The 21,713-nt window shown below is 46.9% G+C and overlaps 3 non-coding genes across 3 annotated transcripts; 2 read left to right on the top strand and 1 right to left on the bottom strand.

Moving 5' to 3' along the window:
* Positions 1 to 1,774: 1,774 nt before the first annotated feature.
* Positions 1,775 to 1,846, bottom strand: Trnat-agu (transfer RNA threonine (anticodon AGU)). The gene has a single exon. It is a non-coding gene; the product is annotated as a tRNA-Thr (tRNA).
* A 12,164-nt stretch (positions 1,847 to 14,010) lies between these two features.
* Trnat-agu (transfer RNA threonine (anticodon AGU)) lies at positions 14,011 to 14,082 on the top strand. The gene has a single exon. It is a non-coding gene; the product is annotated as a tRNA-Thr (tRNA).
* Positions 14,083 to 20,646: 6,564 nt separating this feature from the next.
* Positions 20,647 to 20,717, top strand: Trnak-cuu (transfer RNA lysine (anticodon CUU)). The gene has a single exon. It is a non-coding gene; the product is annotated as a tRNA-Lys (tRNA).
* The last annotated feature ends 996 nt before the right edge of the window (positions 20,718 to 21,713 follow it).

Genomic DNA, 21,713 nt, shown 5'->3' with positions numbered 1-21,713 from the left:
AAACATTCAACATCTACATGATCCCGAATGTCGTCAACGGATCCTTGAGACATGGGCGATGTGCGAGCGAAAGGTTGGAAGGTATGCGACGAAGCTTGATTGGTGGCTGACTTGTGCTAAACCGGCGCTTCGCCGTACGTTCATCTCATATAGCAGGGAGATGGCCTAATGGCGCCGCCGTACGACCGACTTTTATTTTGCAGCGCTGCGCGACTTGGACGATGGTCCGCCGGGACCGGACGTCTGGATCGAACGCAAAAGGATAAAAGCTAAACTAGTGGCTTTAGCTCGGAAACATCTTCAGGGAACCATGGTGGGTGCCCCATCTGCGAGTGAGTATTGCCCTCCTTCTGGGTGTGTGAAGAAGGAACATTCGGTACATCGTTCGCTTCCATCGGTGTAGCGCCTTCGTGCACTGCGCGCAAACCCTCTAGCGAAACATCTAAACTAGGTTCCGAGGTGACATTAGCCCGAGCGGCGGCGACGTATGATAATGGCAACGTAGACGTCGCGCCGCGCAACTCACGCCCACCGGCCGGTATTTGCGCCACGCGTCGTTGGACACACTGAGCACGGATATGTTCTGTGGACCCACATCCCGCACAAGTTCTAGGCTGCCCGTCATAAATCACTATGGCCCTGTAGCCACACACAGTGATGTAGGACGGAATGTGCTTTAACATATCTATCTTCACCTGACGGACACCGTTTAGCACCGGGAAAATATGCATAGTCGACCACTTTTCTGCCGTATTGCTGATAACTGTTCCATATTCCCTCAATTTGGCATTAATCTGGTCAGCGGAAATTTCAAAGGGTAATTCAAATATGCGAACAGTTCTCACTCCGAGACCAGCAAGCGAAATTCTGACATCACCAACATTGCCGTCAGAATGGTTGAACTTCAACACTCCTCCACAAGATTGAACGACCTGCTCGCATTTCTCGGGATTCAACAATTTGAGGTACACCGTACTGCTGACGATAGATAGGTGAATGCCAATCATATCATCAATAGTTATTTTCATGACGTCTCTAATAAATAACTAAACCTCAAAGGATTTGGGTCGTGCATAATGAGGGTCAAAACTCAATTTCAACGTGTCTTTCCGTATAAGTTGATCCATTATAGTCGAATGCAATTCATCACGCCACAATAAAACAACGTAGCAATGCGCACACTCACCAAACAGCACGCGACCGCCACAGGCGAGAGCGAAAACAACCCGCGTCCGACCGCCAAGGCTGCTGCCGGCTGACTGTATCCATTAGGCCACACGGTCACTGACGACTAAGTATAACTTATATACGACTCATCTCTAAACGCTCACACCCCTGAGGAATGGTGTTTTCGTTCTGCACAGCCTCTGCCCCTTGCTCTTTCCCAATCATTCGTTACATTCAACCTCTTACGAGACCGACCAAATATAGACTGGGAAACAAGACCACACACTTTGTGCATTCGGAATCGAAGGCAGGGCGTCCCTCGCAGCATTTGCTACGATGGCCACTTGCTACTACTGCAGAAGCGACGACGACGACGACGACGACGACGACAGGCTCTGAGATATGTGAGAAATACATCTATAAAATATAATTCACACTTCCTCGCCTCACCTTATGCTGTACCGCTTTGGCAAATGCTTTATCTGCGCCATTCGCCTTAATCACATCTGAGAGTGATTCTTAATAAAACGCGTGTCGCTATTTGTTGGTCATCCCAGATACTGTTTGGTATACGGCCACGACGCGCAACTGATTTCCAAAATTCGTCTGCCTCCTGTGAGGATCGAACTCACGACCCCTGGTTTACTAGACCAGTGCTCTGCCACTGAGCCAAAGAGGCGCGGCCTAGCGGTACTTTTGCGTACTTCGTCCTTACGGTCGTCTGGATCATCAGACTTCAGCTGACAACCCTTCATATTACCGACTAATATTTGCAGCTATGGCGACCCATTACTGCTTGCCTACACATCTGTCACGTAACCGATGTGCTCTCCAAACAACAGCACTTGCATTTCAGAACATGTCTTTCACACATGTCTACAAAATCACCTTCACCTTCAAATACAGTTTCCTTGCGACAGACGGAGACGTAGGCAAAGTTTAAAGTTGCTATTTCCATTACATCACGTTAATCAGAAAAACGGTAATTTACATCTGCAGCGGAACGAAATTCCGTTCCGCCCATCGTGGGGCCCGAACCCACGACCCTGAGATTAAGAGCTTCATGCTCTACCGACTGAGCTAGCCGCGCTGCCTCGGTGAATACGTGCCGCTTAGCACGTCACACAGTACTCATTTGGCTTGATTGGTCCCATACAGAATCTCTCCATGTTGCCTAATGTTTTCCTAACGTCACACTCGTCACGTAGTTCACTTTTATTTCATAATCATTTGTGAGAGGTAAAAGAATTGCATGACAACGTGCAGAGCTAGTTTCGTCAAAATTAATACACATACTTGATGTGACTCATAAGCCGATCGAGTTAATTTCCGACGTTGTTTTAGATGTGCAAGTGCCAGTCAAAACTCGCGGCGACGGCACTCTGCCGACCATTTCGCTAGTTAACACCGGTCTTGTTGTGTGTGTTTCAAGCTCAAGAGCATCTCCAAGCAGAAAATGGTCAACAGCATCATTCACACTGTTTCGTACTGCTCAAGTGCTACACTAATACGGTATGTTTCTTATTCAGAACTGGAAAAAGTCGACCGTGACAGGATTCGAAGCTACAATTTTCAGATCCGAAGTCCGACGCCTTATCCATTTTTTTTTAATGAAAATAGAATGAACATAGTATTTATGTGTTCTAGGCTGCCGTTGCGCAATATAAGAAAAGAAAGGAAATGTCTTCTTGAGGTGCACAAAAGACTATGACATCATTGTCGAAAGGAAAGTTGCTCCGCTGCTCTGCGAGAGAGGAAAATGTTGAGAGGAAAATGGGAAGGAAAAAAAATGCCTTCTGCATTGGTGAGCATCTGAATAGTATCGTAAAATTCCGGCAAGAAATAAAGTCCCAGGAAGCAAATAGGATTCATACATACAGGCAACTGGCAACCTCTACTATCCAAATATTGTATTTGAAGCATTTAACCGTTAATTATGATTTTCAGCATATTTCCAAATATCCTCCTGTAGTCACAATGTTGGCTTATTTTAAAGTGTTCAATTTCTATGTAAGAATAATAGTCTAGGAAAGTAGCATGCCTATTCTGCATAATAAATGATGCTGTGTGGCCCACGAACCACGTTGTAGCGTTGTTTTTTGCTCGTGGATACCTCAGTTTTTGTGGCTGAGTGATCTCTAAAAGGTCTACACCACTGGGCGTCGTACGGTCTATCACTGACAATCGTTGACGAAGAAATGTTGTAATTTCTTCTGCATGTCCGCAAGTGAACCTATGAAGGAGCGTATGGACTCTTCCGCATGCGTCACAGTTGGGCGTTGGTTGAAGGCCTATTTTATGTAGCTTTTCATTCGTTGCTACTTTATCGTTGACTGTGAGATACCAGTCTGCTATGACGCGTGATGGTAACATGTCGTTGTGCACATTCCGCCATATTATACTCCAATGTGTATGTGGATATTTTTCTTCGAGACGATTCCTGATGGTTTGTTGTCATGAGAAGGTCATAAAGCTTCCTGTTCGTCAGGCTTCCGGTATCGACGATGTTGTGTCGAATGTAGCTCATTTCCATGTAGTATAGTCGCACATGTCGGTAAGAAAGTGGAATGCCGGCGATATTAACGGGTGGGTCCAAGCTATGAGGTTTCCACCGCTGAATGAGGTTTCTGATGAGACTGGTCCTCCGGGTACGAAACTCCTTCCTGATGCGATTTAGGAGCAGGGTGACACATTTTTTGTGTACTTTAATGAGGTTAAGGCCACCTTTGGACGAAGGTAAGGTTAAGGTGTCGAACTGAACTTTGAAAATATGCCCCCTAAAAATAAACCAACATAACGCTTGTTGTATACTCTTGGCTAGGTGGTCGGAGATTGGAAGAATTTGCGCCAAATAATTCAGCTTGCTCGTAATGGCGATCTCGTTGGTCTTAACTTTCTGTAGTATGTTCAAGTCACGGTCGGAGTGAAGCATCAAAGCAGCACGTAATTTATGAAGCATGTGTGACCAGTTCTTCGTCAGGAATTTGTCTGGTTTGGCTTCAAAAGTAACACCGAGGGTTGTGTGAGAATCCTTTACCTTGCACCAGGTAACATGGGATATGTCTCCGATACCGCCACCGATCTGCAAAACTGTGGTTTTAGTTCTATTGAGTATTGCTCCTGAAAGAAACGTGAATGTTTGTAGAAGAGTTGCTGGTGACAGAAGTTGTTGCGATGATGACACAGTTACGCATATATCGTCAGCATACGCAATGCATGGGATAGTGACAGACTCGACGCTAAGCCCGATCCCGCTATGCACTAAGTTGTTCAGGAGCGGCTCTACTGCAATGGCGTACAAAATCATTGAGAGAGGACATCCTTGGCGGATGGACTGCTCGATGGAAACTTCTTTTGTAAAATGGCCATTAATGAGAATCCGTGAAGAGGCGTTTGTAGTAAGTTTGCGAATTAATTCTATGAGATGAGGTCCAAATCCTAGTTTCTTCATGCTTTGAAAGAGGAAATTATGACGTTCACGGTCATAAGCCTTCTCAAAATCTAGAAAGATCAGAGCGCCCTGTCCTTTAGTTTCAGCATATGAACAGATGATGTCCCTCAAATCGCAGGCAGCTGAGATTGCACTTCGACCTTGCACTGCACTGTACTGGTAACTGCCTAAAACCTTGTACATAACTGTTTGCATCCTTAGCTTAATCGATCTGGTGATGATTTTGAAGTCAGCATTCAGGAGTGTGATGGGTCGCATGTTTTCGACCTTCCTGCTGTTCCCTTTTTTCGGTAAGGGCAGGATGATACCTTCCGTAAATGCCTTGGGTATGACTTCCAGGCGCCAGAGTTCATTCGCTATCTCGAGGAGTGTCGGACCGAGGACGTTCCAGTATCGCTGGTAAAACTCAGCGCTGAGACCATCAGGTCCTGGTGATTTCCCTTTCTTTGCACTGTGAACCGCCAGTCGGATTTCGTCCTGTGTGAAAACAGATTCCAACTTTGCATTATCCTGTTGTGACAAGCGAGAGCTCAAGGTCCTAAGAAAATCATCGCACGAGTGTTCATCAACGAGTTGCTTCTTGTAAAGTTGACTATAATAGTCGTAGACGTGCGAGATGATGTCACGTTGCTTCGTGATGGCATTCTCAGCGTCATCAACGACGGCTTCAATCAACATGGCTTTACACCGTTTCGTCGTTCTCAGGATGTGATACAGAGAGGCCCGTTCTTCGGCGGCAACGTCCTTAGGGTGGGCTCGCACGATGATGCCATGCATTCGTTGGCGTTGTATCGCCGTGATTTTCGCTTTATATCGTTTGATCTTTACGTCGATGTCTCGAGAAGGATTGTTAGTGCGACTGTACAGTTCTCTCAAACAGCGATAATAAAATTCAATAGTCTGTTTCTGCCAAAAGCTTCTTTGTCGGGCGTAGCTCATGACGGTCAGGCGTAATTTAGGCTTAGCACACTGAATCCACCACTGTGGAACGCTAGCGTAACGACGTCGGTGCCGCTGGAGCTGTTGCCACGTTAAGTTCACCTCCTCTTCAAGTTGGGCATCCTGCAGAAGGCTGACATTCAATTTCCAGTAGCCCTTCCCGCGGTAAATTGGCTGGCGGTGAAGGTTGAGGTAACACTGATATGCACAATGGTCGGAGATATTGACAGGAGCTATGTCACAGTTCACAGTGTGTCGCTGGAGGGCATCGGACACATAGATCCTATCCAGCCGACTGGCAGAATGACTGGTTACGAAGGTGTACGCTACCCGTTCACCGTGCAGTTGTTCCCATGTATCGTGAAGACGCATGCCATGAATTAAATGTTCGATACATCTGTTCGTGTTAGGAGTTTGGTCTCTGTCGTTGAGCACACAATTGAAGTCACCACCAAGGATGAGATGTTCACGATAACCGCTAAGAAGAATGGGAACCTCGGTTTTATAAAATTTTGAACGATCTCTCTTATGAGTGCTACCTGAGGGGGCGTACACGTTAACAATCTGCACACCATTCACTCGAAGAGAAATGCCACGACCACTGGGCAGCCGCTGCACATCCGTAAAGGGTACACCGTCGCGCAGAAGGATGGCAGTGCCTACAGCATCCTGAAGATTGATGTTATCAATAAGAACGTAACCGGGCACTTCTAAGGCTGTGATTACCTCCTGTAGGAGGGCAATGTCAACGCTGGTACCATACAAGAAATCATTTAGCGAACGGAGTTTCACCGCACTTTGAATTCTATTGACATTAAGTGTGGTAATGTTATAGGTTTGGCTGTCACCCATGATGGTTCAGAGGACAATGAGCTGTGAGTTTCGCATCGTCCTTCTCTCCGGATTTGAACCAAACTCGTTGGTAACGTTTGGAGTACGAAACGAAATGTCAAAACCAATAACGGACCAGGGAGGGGAAGGTCGCAGCGCGATGGTCATGCGCGAGAGCAGCTACTGCTGCATCTCCCCGTTCTGCTGCCACCACGGCTCATTGCTGTCGGGGTGCTGCGCGGTGCGCGCGCCGCCCTGCCCGCCACCGCCGGCTGAGTCTGTCAACGTGGTCGCATCCGCCTGGCCACCACGCGGGGCTGCGACTGACGTCAGCGAGTTCCTGCGAGAGCGCTGCTGCAGCTGCTCGCTGCTCTGCTCGCTCTTCCTCTTAGCCGTTACGGTGCTCTGATCCCTTTCAGCGCTCAGTAGTGCCTTCAGGTGTTTGGTTTGTTCACGAATGCGTTCTTGCCTCGCGGTGTCCTCGCAGCGCACGGAGCAAGAAGATTGAGGTTCAGTCTCGCTGCCACTTTCTGACATGTGCACGGGTCCTAAATCATTCGACTTTTCCTCTTTGCTACTATTCCCTTTGCTTCTCCTTCGGCGGCCTTTCTTCGTGTCTGCTACAGTCTCTACCGATAGGGGTGGTTCAGGCAAACTGATCTGCACCCGCTCCTGTATCTCACACGGCTTAGTTTCAGAGGTGGCTGGCGCAACGTTGGTATCCAGCGGTAACTGCCCCGGTGAGGATGACGGTGCCGAATCGACGTCCGTCCTACCGCGAATGTCTTTGGCACTGCATTCCACCTGAACTGGCACCTCCGCCTCGCTGACATGTTCCGGCTGCCGGGGTGGTGGTACAGTCCCCGCGACCACCTCACTCAATAGTGGTACTAGCTTTTCACTACCGTCTGCAGGGCGTTCCCGTGGAAGTTGAAATGGACGTCTACGTGTACAGTTCATCCGCAGATGTTCAGTTGAATGGCAGATCGAACAGGTATTGGGTTGACCAATGTAAGTGACCTGTGCACGACAGCCGCCAATGGCAACACACGAAGGTATATGCTTTTTCAAGTCTACACGTACACTGCGCACCCCGCTGTTAACTTGGTAGAGATAGCCACTCGACCATTTTTCATTTGTAACTGACAAAACAGCGCCGTACAGTGACAGAGAACGTGCAATCAGATCATTAGGGCACTCAGGTGGCACATTAAATACCCTGACGGTTCTTACTCCGTATCCCGAAGGCACGATTTGGACATTACTAATACTGCCATCATTATGACGGAATGGTCTCACACCAACATGCTCCTCAGCGAATTTCTCGTAAGTGTCACTCGAAATAAATTTGATAAATAACGAGTACTACACAAAGTCCAATTGGAATGTGTCAACTATATCTTCAGGCAATTTCAAATCCTCAAAGATCCACTCATGAATTTCAAACGCCGTCGGTCGCAAGGCAGCGCGATCGAAAACACACTGAACGCTGTTCGCTCTGTTAATTGTCGACATCTTACTTACAACAGTTATACAGAAACAAACGTTAACAGCGCTCGCACACGCTGCTCAGCTCTCCACCTCAGCACTGCTCGCGACGTAAACACTGGCCCGCGCTACCGCCCGTCACCGCGCGATGTGCACTGGCCGAGTGCCGGAACACGACTGTAAACTGAGCTAGCCGCCCTGCCTCGGTGAATATGTGCCGCTTAGCACGTCACACAGTACTCATTTCTGTTGATTGGTCCCATACAGAATCTCTCCATGTTGCCTAATGTTTTCCTAACGTCACACTCGTCACGTAGTTCACTTTTATTTCATAATCATTTCTGAGAGGTAAAAGAATTGCATGATAACCTGCAGAGCTAGTTTCGTCAAAATTAATACACATACTTGATGTGACTCATAAGCCGAACGAGTTACTTTCCGACGTTGTTTTAGATGTGCAAGTGCCAGTCAAAACTCGCGGCGACGGCACTCTGTCGACCATTTCGCTAGTTAACACCGGTCTTGTTGTGCGTGTTTCAAGCTCAAGCTCATCTCCAAGCAGAAAATGGTCAACAGCAACATTCACACGGTTTCGTACTGCTCAAGTGCTACACTAAAACTGTATGTTTCTTTTTCAGAACTGGAAAAAGGCGACCGTGACAGGATTCGAACCTACAATTTTCAGATCCGAAGTCCGACGCCTTACCCATTTTTTTTAAAAAAAATTTTTTTATTTTTAAATCTCATTTTGTTCGCTTTTGTTCGTTGCATTGGCTGGGGGCGGACGCTGTAAGACATCCGTTTCAGTTCGTTTTTTGATCGTTGAACTCAGTTTTTTTATTACAGAGGGCAGGTAACCCTCTGACCGAACACGCTGAGCTACCGTGTTCACACCCCCTGAGGAATTGTGTTTTCGTTCTGCACAGCCTCTGCCCCTTGCTCTTTCCCACCCATTCGTTACATTCAACCTCTTACGAGACCGACCAAATATAGACTGGGAAACAAGACCACACACTTTGTGCATTCGGAATCGAAGGCAGGGCGTCCCTCGCCGCATTTGCTACGATGGCGACGACGACGACGACGACGACGACGACGACGACGACGACCGCGAAAGGCTCTGAGATATGTGAGAAATACATCTATAAAATATAATTCACACTTCCTCGCCTCACCTTATGCTGTACCGCTTTGGCAAATGCTTTATCTGCGCCATTCGCCTTAATCACATCTGAGAGTAATTCTTAATAAAACGCATGTCGCTATTTGTTGGTCATCCCAGATACTGTTTGGTATACGGCCACGACGCGCAACTGATTTCCAAAATTCGTCTGCCTCCTGTGAGGATCGAACTCACGACCCCTGGTTTACTAGACCAGTGCTCTGCCACCTTTTTTTTCTTTTTTTTTTAATAATAGTCATGTAACAGTTTAATGCTCTTCAGTATGCATTTGGATAGTTGGTTAAACCACTATATTGCATGTGGGGATTAAACAAATTAACTCTTCTGCGAGAATGTGAGTAACTCATCACAACGTCCAAGGAAGACTGCAAATGTGAAAATAAACTGGAGGGTGCTGGAGTCTTCCGCAGCAAGAAGGAGCAAATCTTCTCCTCCTCTTTTTTCGGAGATTCAATCATAAAAGAAACACGTCATCTGTGCAAGTAAACGAATCTTCCTAAATAATTAAGAAAAGAATAATGTTAATGTGAGTATTAGATCTGCGAAATTCCACGGTTTTCTTGTAGAACAGTTTCGTATTGCTGTCGACAGGAGAGGCATCGCACCCTAAAGTGTCGCCACTGTCGGGGTTGTCCGTCGCATATTAGTGACCGTTCGATTCCCGCAATCCGAATCTTAATTGCGGCCATTATAATTCTGAAGGGGCCATCCAGCAGTATTTTCGTACTGCAAACGTCGCCCTGGATGAATATTTCTCTACGTTAATGTTCGGAGTAGGAAAGACGCATACTTTTCTCTATATTTGTCTATTCGTTGAAGTTACTGGTGTTGAATTAGTAGGTATAACCAATAGTCTCCTTTATTTTTTTCTGGCGCCGATAATATATAATACACCGTCTGACCTTGAAGCCAATTGACTGCTCGTCGTTTTGCGGGGGGGTATGGAACGGCATCGGGAGTGAGGAGTCCAGCTGGAGTAATCATCCTAGGTGCAGTACGCAGCATACTTGAGAGCTTCCGTGCAAAGAGAATCCAGATGTCCTTCACATCGTCGCATAGAAAGCGACGTTCGATGGTATCTAGTAAAGTACAGTGAATGCAATTCGGAGTGTCGGCCAAGTGAATCATGCGTAGCTTTGAATTTGTCGGTATGATCCTATTGACCGCCATGTACCACGTAGACCGCACCTGCGATGGTAAGTGTGCGTCGTGAATGTTTTCCCAGATCTTTGCCCAAATGCGGTCTTTATACTTTACATCAATTCTGTTCCGCGGTTTACTGTCCGTCAGGCAGCTGTAAAGGGCTCTGACCCTGTAAAGATCATTCTCAGGTATAGTGCATTTAACATAGCTGTAGTCTAGGAAAAAATTACTTAAGTGGCATAATGCAGTCGGGATGTGACTGACGTTGACAGGAGGCGTCATGGTGGCTGGTGCAATTTCATGGAGAAGAAGGGCCGTTAAGGAATGTGGTGATCGTTGCCATTGTTTATACACGTTGCTGATATATAATGCTTTCGCTTTGTGGTAAACATCAGTCAGATTGAGGCTGCCCTATCCCATGGGGAGCGTCAAGGTTTCAAATGCGACTTTGAAAATTTGTCCCCTACTTACAAAGTGGCCGAGCGCCGCAAGCATGTGTTGTGCTATGACTTTTGGTATTGGCAGCATTTGCGCGACATAATTGACTTTTGAAACGATGTAAGTATTGACTAAAAGCACTCTTTGTATGGCGTTGAGATTTCGCAACCGATGTTGCCGTATGCCGGCCCGAATTTGTTCCAACAATTTCCTATAGTTAAGAGCAGCCGTGCAGCGGATGCTGCGAGTGTATTCAATGCCGAGACATTTAAAAGTTGCCATCCTTTTTAGTGAACGGCTATTGACAAGTTCTAGTCCCCTACCAAGTGCCATAACGCCAGACTTTTTACAGTTGACTTTCGCTCCTGAGGCGGCTTCATAAATGGTTATCAGATGTCACGATACGATACGACACGAGATTCCTTCCATGCACCACGTCGTGAATGAACGAAAGCACCGACGACGCGTTTTGGTACGGGAGTTAATTACCCGCGAAGACCGAAGAGTGACGCGTCAAGCGGACATTGTCTCTGCATTCGTCGACCATTACCAACACATCTATCGGGAGGAAGCAGCCCGTGTTGATGACCTCGCACGTATAGCCACATCCGTCTCCCGTACACTAACGGTGGAAGACGCTGGAACCTTACTGGAAGCTATTAGCTGTGAGGAAGTACATGATGCGATCGCAAAGGGTGCGTTGAATCGCTCCCCAGGCATTGATGGACTTCCTGCTGAATTTTATCGAGAATTTCGCAACGAAATGGCACCGCGATGGACGGAAATGTACAACGAGTTGTTAAATTCCGATGCGCCTATTCCACCGGCTTTTATGGAAGGCCTCTTGGTGCCAGTACATAAACCGAAGCCAGGAATTACGATCACACATTATCGCCCCATCACCCTGCTTAATGCAGACTATAAGATCTTTGCACGGATGCTAGCGTCCCGATGTCGTATGTTAATTCGTAGCGTTCTCTCCCCAGAACAGACGACACCGGGTGGATCGGTGAATGTGCAAACAGCTACTGGCGAATGCCGTGATGTAATAGCGCTGGCGGAGGAGTGCCGGCTTAAAGCGGCGATGGTGGCGGTTGATTTTGACAGTGCTTTTGATAAGGTGCGCCACAACTATCTGTACGCTGTACTGGAACAAATGGGATTTCCAGACTGTTTTACTGGTCTCATTAGAAGGATTTATGGGAGCGCACAATCCTTGGTACACGTTAATGGGCGTATAGCAGGGCCCATTCAAATTCGACGTTCCATTCGCCAGGGCTGCCCTCTTTCGATGCTGGTGTTCGCGATAGCGTTGGAACCATTAATTGGGAGGCTAACAAATTCTCTTTCTGGGGTGGAACTGCGGGGCTACACCTTCAAATGTGCTTATGCGGACGACCTCCTGCTGCTCGTTCGTTCTGAGGAAGAGGTGAAGACGGTCCTTGAACTGTTGTTGGACCACAGTGTAACGGCGGGTAGTGCAGTGAACATGAACAAATCGGCAGCAATGCCGGTTGGAAAGGGCCTTACGCCGGAAGAAATCAGTCCGTTTCCTTATGTGCAACGATTCCGCTATCTCGGCATAGACTTTACCTCATCTGTGAAACAAACTGCGGCAGTTAACTACCGACGTATTTTACAGACAACACGTACCATGGTCCGCCAACATCTCCTACGACGCCTTGATCCTTTGCAGCGAGTCGAATATCTGAACACTTATGTGGTTTCTCGAATGGTGCATATTTCGCAGATCCTGCCCCTACCACTCACGCTCGGGCATCGACTTCAATCAGCACTAGGCTATTTTGTGATGATTGGGTCGCCCCTCAAGGTGCGATACGCAACGCTCACGCTCCCTACGGACAAGGGGGGACTCGGACTTACGAATGTTCGCTGCCGAGCGACGGCGCTCGTTCTAGCCACGATGTACAAGCAATGGCGTAGCGGGCGTGATTCCCTTACATCCCGCCTACTGGATCTCCTAGTTCCAGCGTCCCTCACACCTCCGGTGGCGGTGGGCAACATTACGCCACATTTTGCGCATGTATCAACATTTATCGTGGAACTTAGTTATATCAGAGACGAGCTTCCGCGCACGAGACCACCATGCGCGAAGGATTTTTATGTTTGACTGCTATGACGGAAAAGTCGTAATGTCATTGAACTGAAACACCCCACGTTGCATTGGCCGAAGATTTGGAGACATGTGCACCAAAAATTCTTTCCTACCTTCGTTCGGGCACTGTGGTTCTCTGTCACCTGTGGCAAGTTCAACACCAACCAACGACTCCATGCAATTGGACTAGTGGACACTCCACTGTGCCCTAAATGTAGCCAAGTAGATGACGACCATCACCGCTTAACTTGTGTCGCGGTGGAGGACGTATGGCTCCTAGGACGACAGATGATGGCTTGCTACCTCCGTGTGACCCCGCAACATATTACACCTGCTTCCTTCTTACATCCGGAGAGTGACTACTTTCCGGCGACTAAATCACAGTCGATCATCTGGGTCAAAGGTTGGACGATCGCGTACCTCTGTGGGGATGCTGCCAAGTCGCGACTCGACTTCTGGTATTTCTTACAGCAAGCCCACTATGAGGTTCATAGATGGTCACACTCTCGGAAAACCTTTGCCAACTATCTTCAGGCAGTCTTCCTCGACCCCCCACGCAATTGGGATGTGCCAAGTGCAGTCGGTGTGCACATTTGACAGCTGATAATGAAGCTCACGCTTCTCTCAACGCTCCATATGTAATGCACATACTATACCATGAAATGATCTACATGTTCCTTGTAACAGGGTGATTGTGGAAAATATATAAATATAATAAATAAAAACAACATCCCTGTATCCCTGTTCCTTTACATTTTGTGATTTGTTGTACAATGATTTTCTTTTGTTTTTGTTTTTGCAGAGGATGCATTTCATTTAGTGTGTGCGAACTGTCCAAAAATAAAAATAAAAAAAAAGTCGGTAGAGCATGAGGCTCTTAATCTCAGGGTCGTGGGTTCGAGCCCCACGATGGGCGGAACGGAATTTTGTTCCGCTGCAGATGTAAATTACCGTTTTTCTGATTAACGTGATGTAATGGAAATAGCAACTTTAAACTTTGCCTACGTCTCCGTCTGTCGCAAGGAAACTGTATTTGAAGGTGGAGGTGATTTTGTAGACATGTGTGAAAGACATGTTCTGAAATGCAAGTGGTGTTGTTTGGACAGCACATCGGTCACGTGACAGATGTGTAGCCAAGCAGTAATGGGTCGCCATAGCTGCAAATATTAGTCGGTAATATGAAGTGCTGTCAGCTGAAGTCTGATGATCCAGACGATCGTAAGGACGAAGTACGCAAAAGTACCGTTAGGCCGCGCCTCTTTGGCTCAGTGGCAGAGCACTGGTCTAGTAAACCAGGGGTCGTGAGTTCGATCCTCACAGGAGGCAGACGAATTTTGGAAATCAGTTGCGCGTCGTGGCCGTATACCAAACAGTATCTGGGATGACCAACAAATAGCGACACGCGTTTTATGAAGAATTACTCTCAGATGTGATTAAGGCGAGTGGCGCAGATAAAGCATTTGACAAAGCGGTACAGCGTAAGGTGAGGCGAGGAAGTGTGAATTATATTTTATAGATGTATTTCTCACATATCTCAGAGCCTTTCGCGGTCGTCGTCGTCGTCGTCGTCGTCGTCGTCGCCGCTTCTGCAGTAGTAGCAAATGGCCATCGTAGCAAATGCGGCGAGGGACGCCCTGCCTTCGATTCCGAATGCAAAAAGTGTGTGGTCTTGTTTCCCAGTCTATATTTGGTCGGTCTCGTAAGAGGTTGAATGTAACGAATGGGTGGGAAAGAGCAAGGGGCAGAGGCTGTGCAGAACGAAAACACCATTCCTCAGGGGTGTGAGCGTTTAGAGATGAGTCGTATATAAGTTATACTTTGCCGTCCATTAGGCCACACGGTCACTGACGACTGTCTGCCTGCAGCGGCCGTGGCGTTCGGTTGTCTGTTCTCAGCGCTGTGGCTGGCTTGTTTACTTCTGCGGTTTAAGTCGCTCGCTAGCAGCGGTTATTCTTGCGTGTGAGGAATGATGTTGATGAATCAGTGATGACACAAGCTATGAGGATAGATACTTTGAAGTTAACTTTCGATCGTTCATTTGCTCGACCAACCTCTTTCGAAATCGAGGATTTCATCGAAGACGTGATGAAAATTGGAATCGATCAGATTGTTGGTATACATTTGTCGATTTTGTCTAGCATAGTTTATATCAAGATGAGAGATGCCGATTTTTGTGACAAAATAGTTGACTCCATCAGTTCCGGTTTGAAGTTCAAGCATGGTGATGGCAATGTGGGTGTAGTTACTGTTTCCCACGCAGGGCTTGGACTTCGAACAATTCGCATTTTTGAACTACCCTTTGAGGTACCAGCTGATCAGATAAATGTTGCGATATCGCCATATGGCAAAGTTTTGAGTAACTTTGCTGAACGTTGGTCTCCGGCTCATAAATATCCGGTGTTGAATGGCGTCAGGCAGCTTAAAGTAGACTTGCAACGACACGTTCCGTCGTACGTCACGGTTTGTGGGTACCGTGCAGTCGTAATGTATGATGGCCAACCTAGGACATGTGCTAGATGTAACTCGACGGGACATGTGCGTGCGGAATGTTTACAGCGTCGTGTAGTTCAACTTCCAACCGGAGAGAGTGTTCGCCCTCCCGCAATGTCAACATTACCGGCATCGTACGTGTCGGTTGCTCGCGGTGAGCCGGCAATACAACCGATTCGTGATCCACCTGCCGGACCCAGTCTCGCAGTTAATGTAGCATCACCGGACACTCCAGTCACGTCCGGGATGGCTGTTTCTGAAACCCATGACACTAACAGGACCAGTGATATGGTGGTAGAACAACCCATACAGGGTGCTGAGTTAACGGAGGTGTCCGTGGCTCCTGCTACCATGTCCGAACAAGTGACTGAAACGATGCCGAACTCTGACGCAGTAATACGCGGTAATAGATCTCCGAAGAAAAATAAAAAACGGAGGATGGCTCATCAAGGTGCGGAAGATACAGCACCGAGCTTGCGGGGAAAGGCAAAATTAATCGGCCAGAATTTAAAAGAAGGACCAGCTGACGCTGTCGCCTCGACTTCGCGCTCACGTAACACACCACGATCTGACAACACCGTGTCGGAGCCGCCCGCGACGTCCGACAGCAGACAAGATGAGATGCCGATTCAGAACACTGAGCCACCGGATACGAATCCACCAGTTCCTGAACCAGTAGGCACCCTTTCCTCTCCTAATTGGGCAGACGAGTGTGAAACGAATGAAGATGATGTAGAGATGCAGGAGGATTCAACACCCGCGACTGGCTCCTTGCCCCCTCTCTCAGCAGTTGATGGAAGCAAAGTCCACGTGGCCATGGCTACTCAAACGACCGAAACTGTCAGCGCCTCCAATTGACAGCTAGCTGACGTATCCTAACGTCTACTCCTTTCGTACGGAACATCAATGACCACCTTGCAGGCCTACAAGATCCTGACTCTCAATATCAATAAGATACGTAGCGATTTGAATCTGAAAAACTTACAAGACTTGTTATACGCAGCTGACATAGATATAGCAATGCTTCAGGAAGTGAGTGATATCGAGTTAGACCACATAGCCGGGTATAACGCGTTCATAAACCCTGGCAACGGTTTCGAACTTGGAACAGCATTACTCTTAAAAGAAGGGATCATTGCCAATTGTGAGGCAAAACTTGTGACCGGCAGAGGGATAGCAGTAACTGTCAATAACATCAGACTGATTAATATTTACGCACCTTCGGGGTCCAGTAATAGGCAACGCCGTGCAGAATTTTTCTGCCACGAGATCCTTCCCCTCTTCGGGACCAACTACACTGATGTCATTTTTGGCAGAGATTTCAATTGTGTGCTTAGTCAAATAGATCAAACTCCGCACTTTAATCGGTGTGTTGAATTAGAACAGATCATTCAAGAACTCCGCTTAACTGACACCTGGACGTCCACGCACGGAATGGCAGTGGGTTTTACACATTTTACCAGTCATTCGGCAAGTAGGTTAGATAGAATTTACATATCGTGTAATTTAAAGCAACACCTGCTACAGACCGAAATATGGCCTACTGTATTTTCCGACCATGCTGCCTATATCTGTACCGTCAACATGAAACAACAGGAAACCTACCGGAGTCGAGGGTTATGGAAGTTCAACATTGCACATTTGCAAGATACTGCATGTCGAGAAGCCTTCCTGTCCACCTGGACGGTATGTGAACGTAAATTCAATTCCTACAACTCCGCGATCGAGTGGTGGCTCCAATGCGCCAAACCTCAAATTAGGAAAACTTTAATGATTTACTCCCGTCAGAAAAATCAGTGGCACAAACGGACGATGGAATTTTATTTTCAGTGTCTTCGGGAGTTACATAAATTTGACGCGACCGATATCGGCAATTTTGCACAGATCAAAAGAATTCAGGCAAAAATTTTAACGCTGCAACGGAAACAGTTGGAAGGTTTTCAAGTTCGGGCGCGAGTTCCTACGACGGTGCAAGAAGAAGAGGCTGCCATGTATCACATGTTACGTGAAAGTCGACGAGGCCGTCGGAAAATCCTTACACAGATCCGAACCAGCACCGGTGCCATAGTTACTAAACAAAGTGCAATCTTGAGTGTGATTGAAGAGTACTATCGAGACCTGATGTCCAATAAAATAACAGATGATACCGTGTTTTCGGATTTTACGACAAATTTATCACGGAGACTCGGCCCCACAGAGGCAAATCAGCTTATTACAGAGGTGACAGAAGATGAATTAACAGACATTATCCTACGGAGTCCGAAAAATAAATCTCCAGGTTCGGACGGCCTACCTGCAGAAGTATATCAAACCTTCTGGCCGCAGATGAAATCGAAACTACTTGCACTATGTAACGAACTCATGAAACCATGTAACGTTATTCCGCAGGAATTTCGACAGGGAATTGTTGTTTTACTGCCCAAGACCCCGTGCAGTGACAACCCAACAAACTTAAGACCTCTCACGTTGTTAAATAGTGATTATAAACTATTCGCCCGTGTCCTCAGCCAACGGCTCAAAAATGTCATGTCCACAATCACAGGACAGTATCAAACGAGTGTTGGTAGAAATAGATCTATTCACCACACGCTCACGGATTACAGAGATGTGATAGCCGTAGCGGAGGCCTGCAAATTAAAATGCGCCCTCTTAATGATAGACTTTGAAAAAGCATTCGACAGAGTGAGCCACCGATTCCTTTTCCACGTCATGCGAGAATTGGGATTTCCGCACCAGTTCACGCAAGTAATCGACAATATGATCCGTAATAGTACTTCGCGAATCCAAATTAATGGTCGCCTCAGTGGTGCGATTGATATCGCGTGTTCGGTGAGGCAAGGCTGTCCGATGTCGATGGCTCTCTTTGCCATAGCCATAGAACCTCTGCTTGCTACGCTAACTGAACGTTTGCAGGGATTGGAAATCAATAAACAGAAGATTGTGTGCCGTGCGTACGCAGATGATGTCGGCTTTCTTGTCGTGAACGCGCAAGAAGTGAGGTCCTCACTTGAAATACTTCAACGATATGCGACGGCATCAGGGGCGAAGGTGAACTGGCAAAAATCTGGAATCATGAATGTCGGACGGGGAATACATTTCCCCAACCATGCCCGATTACGGGAACTTACCTGTATAAAGTGCTTAGGACTTGAGTTTCGCCGGAAGATACAGAATACCATTGCTGTAAATTATAGAGATTTACTTCACAAGGTAAGGGCATGTGTACAACAGCATAGTATGAGGCAACTGAATGCTCTCCAAAAAGTTGAACTGGTCAACACCTATATCGTCTCGAAGATCAACTATGTAGCCAAAGTGTTGCCTCTTCCCAGTGGCATTGCGAATAGAATGCTGTCCGCTCTTGGCCATTTCGTGACCAGAGGCAATATCTTCAAAGTTAAATTTGTTACGTTGACGCTCCCTACTCGGAAGGGCGGATTAAACCTCACTGATGTTTATAAGAAGGCACAGGCGCTCTATCTAAGCAGTATGTATAAGGTGTGGACAAAATCTCCACATTGTCTCACTGCTCACCTGCTCAACGAAATATCACCGGTGGACCTCAACCCCCCGATTGATGTACATCATATTCCACACGACCTTTACCATTTAAAATACTTCCTTTTGGAATATAGTTATGCTCGACAAAGAATTCCGGAGAAGGAAATAACGGTGGTGAAGCAATTGTATAAGACTTTGATCGAGTCCACATCCCGGAATAACATCGAAGAGAAATATCCAGCTCACAATTGGCGGGTCACTTGGGATAATATTCATTTACGACATTTACCGTCTCACGTGCGAGCGTCTTGGTATCTAACGGTGAACCGTAAAATAGCAACCAATGCCAGGCTCCATTCCATTCATCTGGCCGATTCACCCTTATGCAACATATGCCGGGTACAACATAGCGAGGAACACAGATTTGTCTGTGAAACAGTGAGAGATGTTTGGACGGTCATAAGACAGTTGTTGGCAAGCATCACTAGAACATGCCCTGCCACCATAACGCCAGCCGACTTCCTCACTCCGGAGGTGGTGCCTTACCCGCAGACAAAACGAAATTCAGTAAACTGGCTTAAAGGCCACACAGTTTACTATCTTTTCAATGTGAACGAAACGAGTAAAGAAGACTTTCTTCTGTATTTAATGATACAGCACCACCGACTGCAGAAGACTAACAGCTACAAAGCTACTTTTGCAAACTTTTTAAGCCACACAATCATTTCACAGCCAATATAGGATGGAGTGCTTACAGCCATTTTTCGACATGGTGGATTCCACTCTCCTATCGGCCGCCCAGAGTGAAGACAAAAGACGTTAGTGCGGGGACGACTTTACGAGTGTGTCATCTTGATAATTCGTCGGATTCAGAAAATAACAGCTCGTTTGATGTAGCGCGTTACGTCTCATTGGCGGGTGCCTTTCAGGTAACTGCATTTCCTATTTTTTTTTATTATAACAGAAGATACGATAGAGAGAACAACGGTAGAAGAATTTTAATTTATTTTGTTCATCAATTATTAACATTGATTGAGGAGCGAGATGCAATCATGCGGTGCAAAATGCACGGATTTCACTATTCTCCTGCATAAATATGAAATGGACATAATTAATTTGCACTGCGTTTGGAAGCACCATTTCGTCTTCCGATTATTTTCCGTTTTTCTGTTACCGGCGGCGGAGTCAAGCCGCAGTTTTTTCTTTATTTCGCAGAAGAGGTAGGGTGACATGGTGACACGGTGGGAGACATTGTGGCCAGGCCTCGGATTGCACGACCCCTGCCCACTTTGCCTCTCCCTGATTGTTTACCGCATTTTACAAAACAGAAGAAAAAAAAATGGATCAGAAAAAACATAAAAAAGTGGCTAAAAAAATAGAAAAAAAATGGATAAGGTGTTGGACTTCGGATCTGAAGATTGTAGGTTCGAATCCTGTCACGGTCGACTTTTTCCAGTTCTGAAAAAGAAACATACCGTTTTAGTGTAGCACTTGAGCAGTACGAAACCGTGTGAATGATGCTGTTGACCATTTTCTGCTTGGAGATGGTCTTGAGCTTGAAACACGCACAACAAGACCGGTGTTAACTAGCGAAATGGTCGGCAGAGTGCCGTCGCCGCGAGTTTTGACTGGCACTTGCACATCTAAAACAACGTCGGAAAGTAACTCGTTCGGCTTATGAGTCACACCAAGTATGTGTATTAATTTTGACGAAACTAGCTCTGCAGGTTGTCATGCAATTCTTTTACCTCTCAGAAATGATTATGAAATAAAATTGAACTACGTGACGAGTGTGACGTTAGGAAAACATTAGGCAACATGGAGAGATTCTGTATGGGACCAATCAAGCCCAATGAGTACTGTGTGACGTGCTAAGCGGCTCATATTCAGCGAGGCAGGGCGGCTAGCTCAGTCGGTAGAGCATGAGGCTCTTAATCTCAGGGTAGTGGGTTCGAGCCCCACGATGGGCGGAACGGAATTTTGTTCCGCTGCAGATGTAAATTATCGTTTTTCTGATTAACGTGATGTAATGGAAATAGAAACTTTAAACTTTGCCTACGTCTCCGTCTGTCAGTCTCTTCGGAGCCGTGGGCCCGAACACATCGCGCGCTCGCTGCGGCGTGTCGGGCGGTGTTTACGTGCGGATCGCGGTCGGTGGCGTGTGCTTCGCGGCGCTATTTCTTCAGTGTTTGTTATTCCTGTGAGTACTATGGATCTCGATCATTCAGAGAATCGTGAGAACAATATTCAGTGCGCGTTTGGTAGATCCGTCCGTAGCCCTACGGCTTTCGAGATTCACGAATGGGTTAAAAACGAACTTCAATTGCCGAAAAGTGTAGTTCTTGGCGTTCAACTTGACGCGTTCGTTAACTCGTTATTTCTCAAACTGACATCTTCAGATATGTGTGATTCTCTAGTCAATATGAATGGTGGTGTCCGTAAAATTAAGCACCTTGACGGCATAATTAGTGATGTTGTGCTATCGAACGCGGGTTATGGTATACGCACTGTTCGCGTGTTTAACCTGCCATTCGAAGTACGTAATGACACTATTTCTCGTAGTTTACTTCCGTACGGTACAGTGCTTTCGGTCGTAAAAGAGAAATGGTCGTCAGCATATTATTATGACGTTGAGAACGGTGTTCGCAGTGTCCGCATGATTGTCCGGCAGCATATATTGTCATTTGTTGTTGTTGCTGGCCATCGGGCCTTTATTACTTATAGCGGCCAACCGGCGACCTGTTCTTTTTGCAATGGCACCGGACATTTTCGACAGGACTGTCCGAAACGTAGTCGCCCTGTGCAATTACCACGGACAGACGGTCAGGACGAGGTGACGTGGGCGTCGGTCGCGCTTGGCGCCTCCCCCGCACGTGCGAGTCGTGTGTCTGCACCTACGATTGCGACCGACGTTGTTGCTATGGACGTTACACCTTCCGTTCCTGTTGCTGATAGCTCCCCGGCGT

Source organism: Schistocerca gregaria, chromosome 7 (genome assembly GCF_023897955.1).
Source record: "Schistocerca gregaria isolate iqSchGreg1 chromosome 7, iqSchGreg1.2, whole genome shotgun sequence".
NCBI classification, from domain to species: Eukaryota; Metazoa; Arthropoda; class Insecta; order Orthoptera; family Acrididae; genus Schistocerca; species Schistocerca gregaria.
Note: the sequence above shows the minus strand (reverse complement) of the source record. Positions and strands in the feature narration are given on the sequence as shown.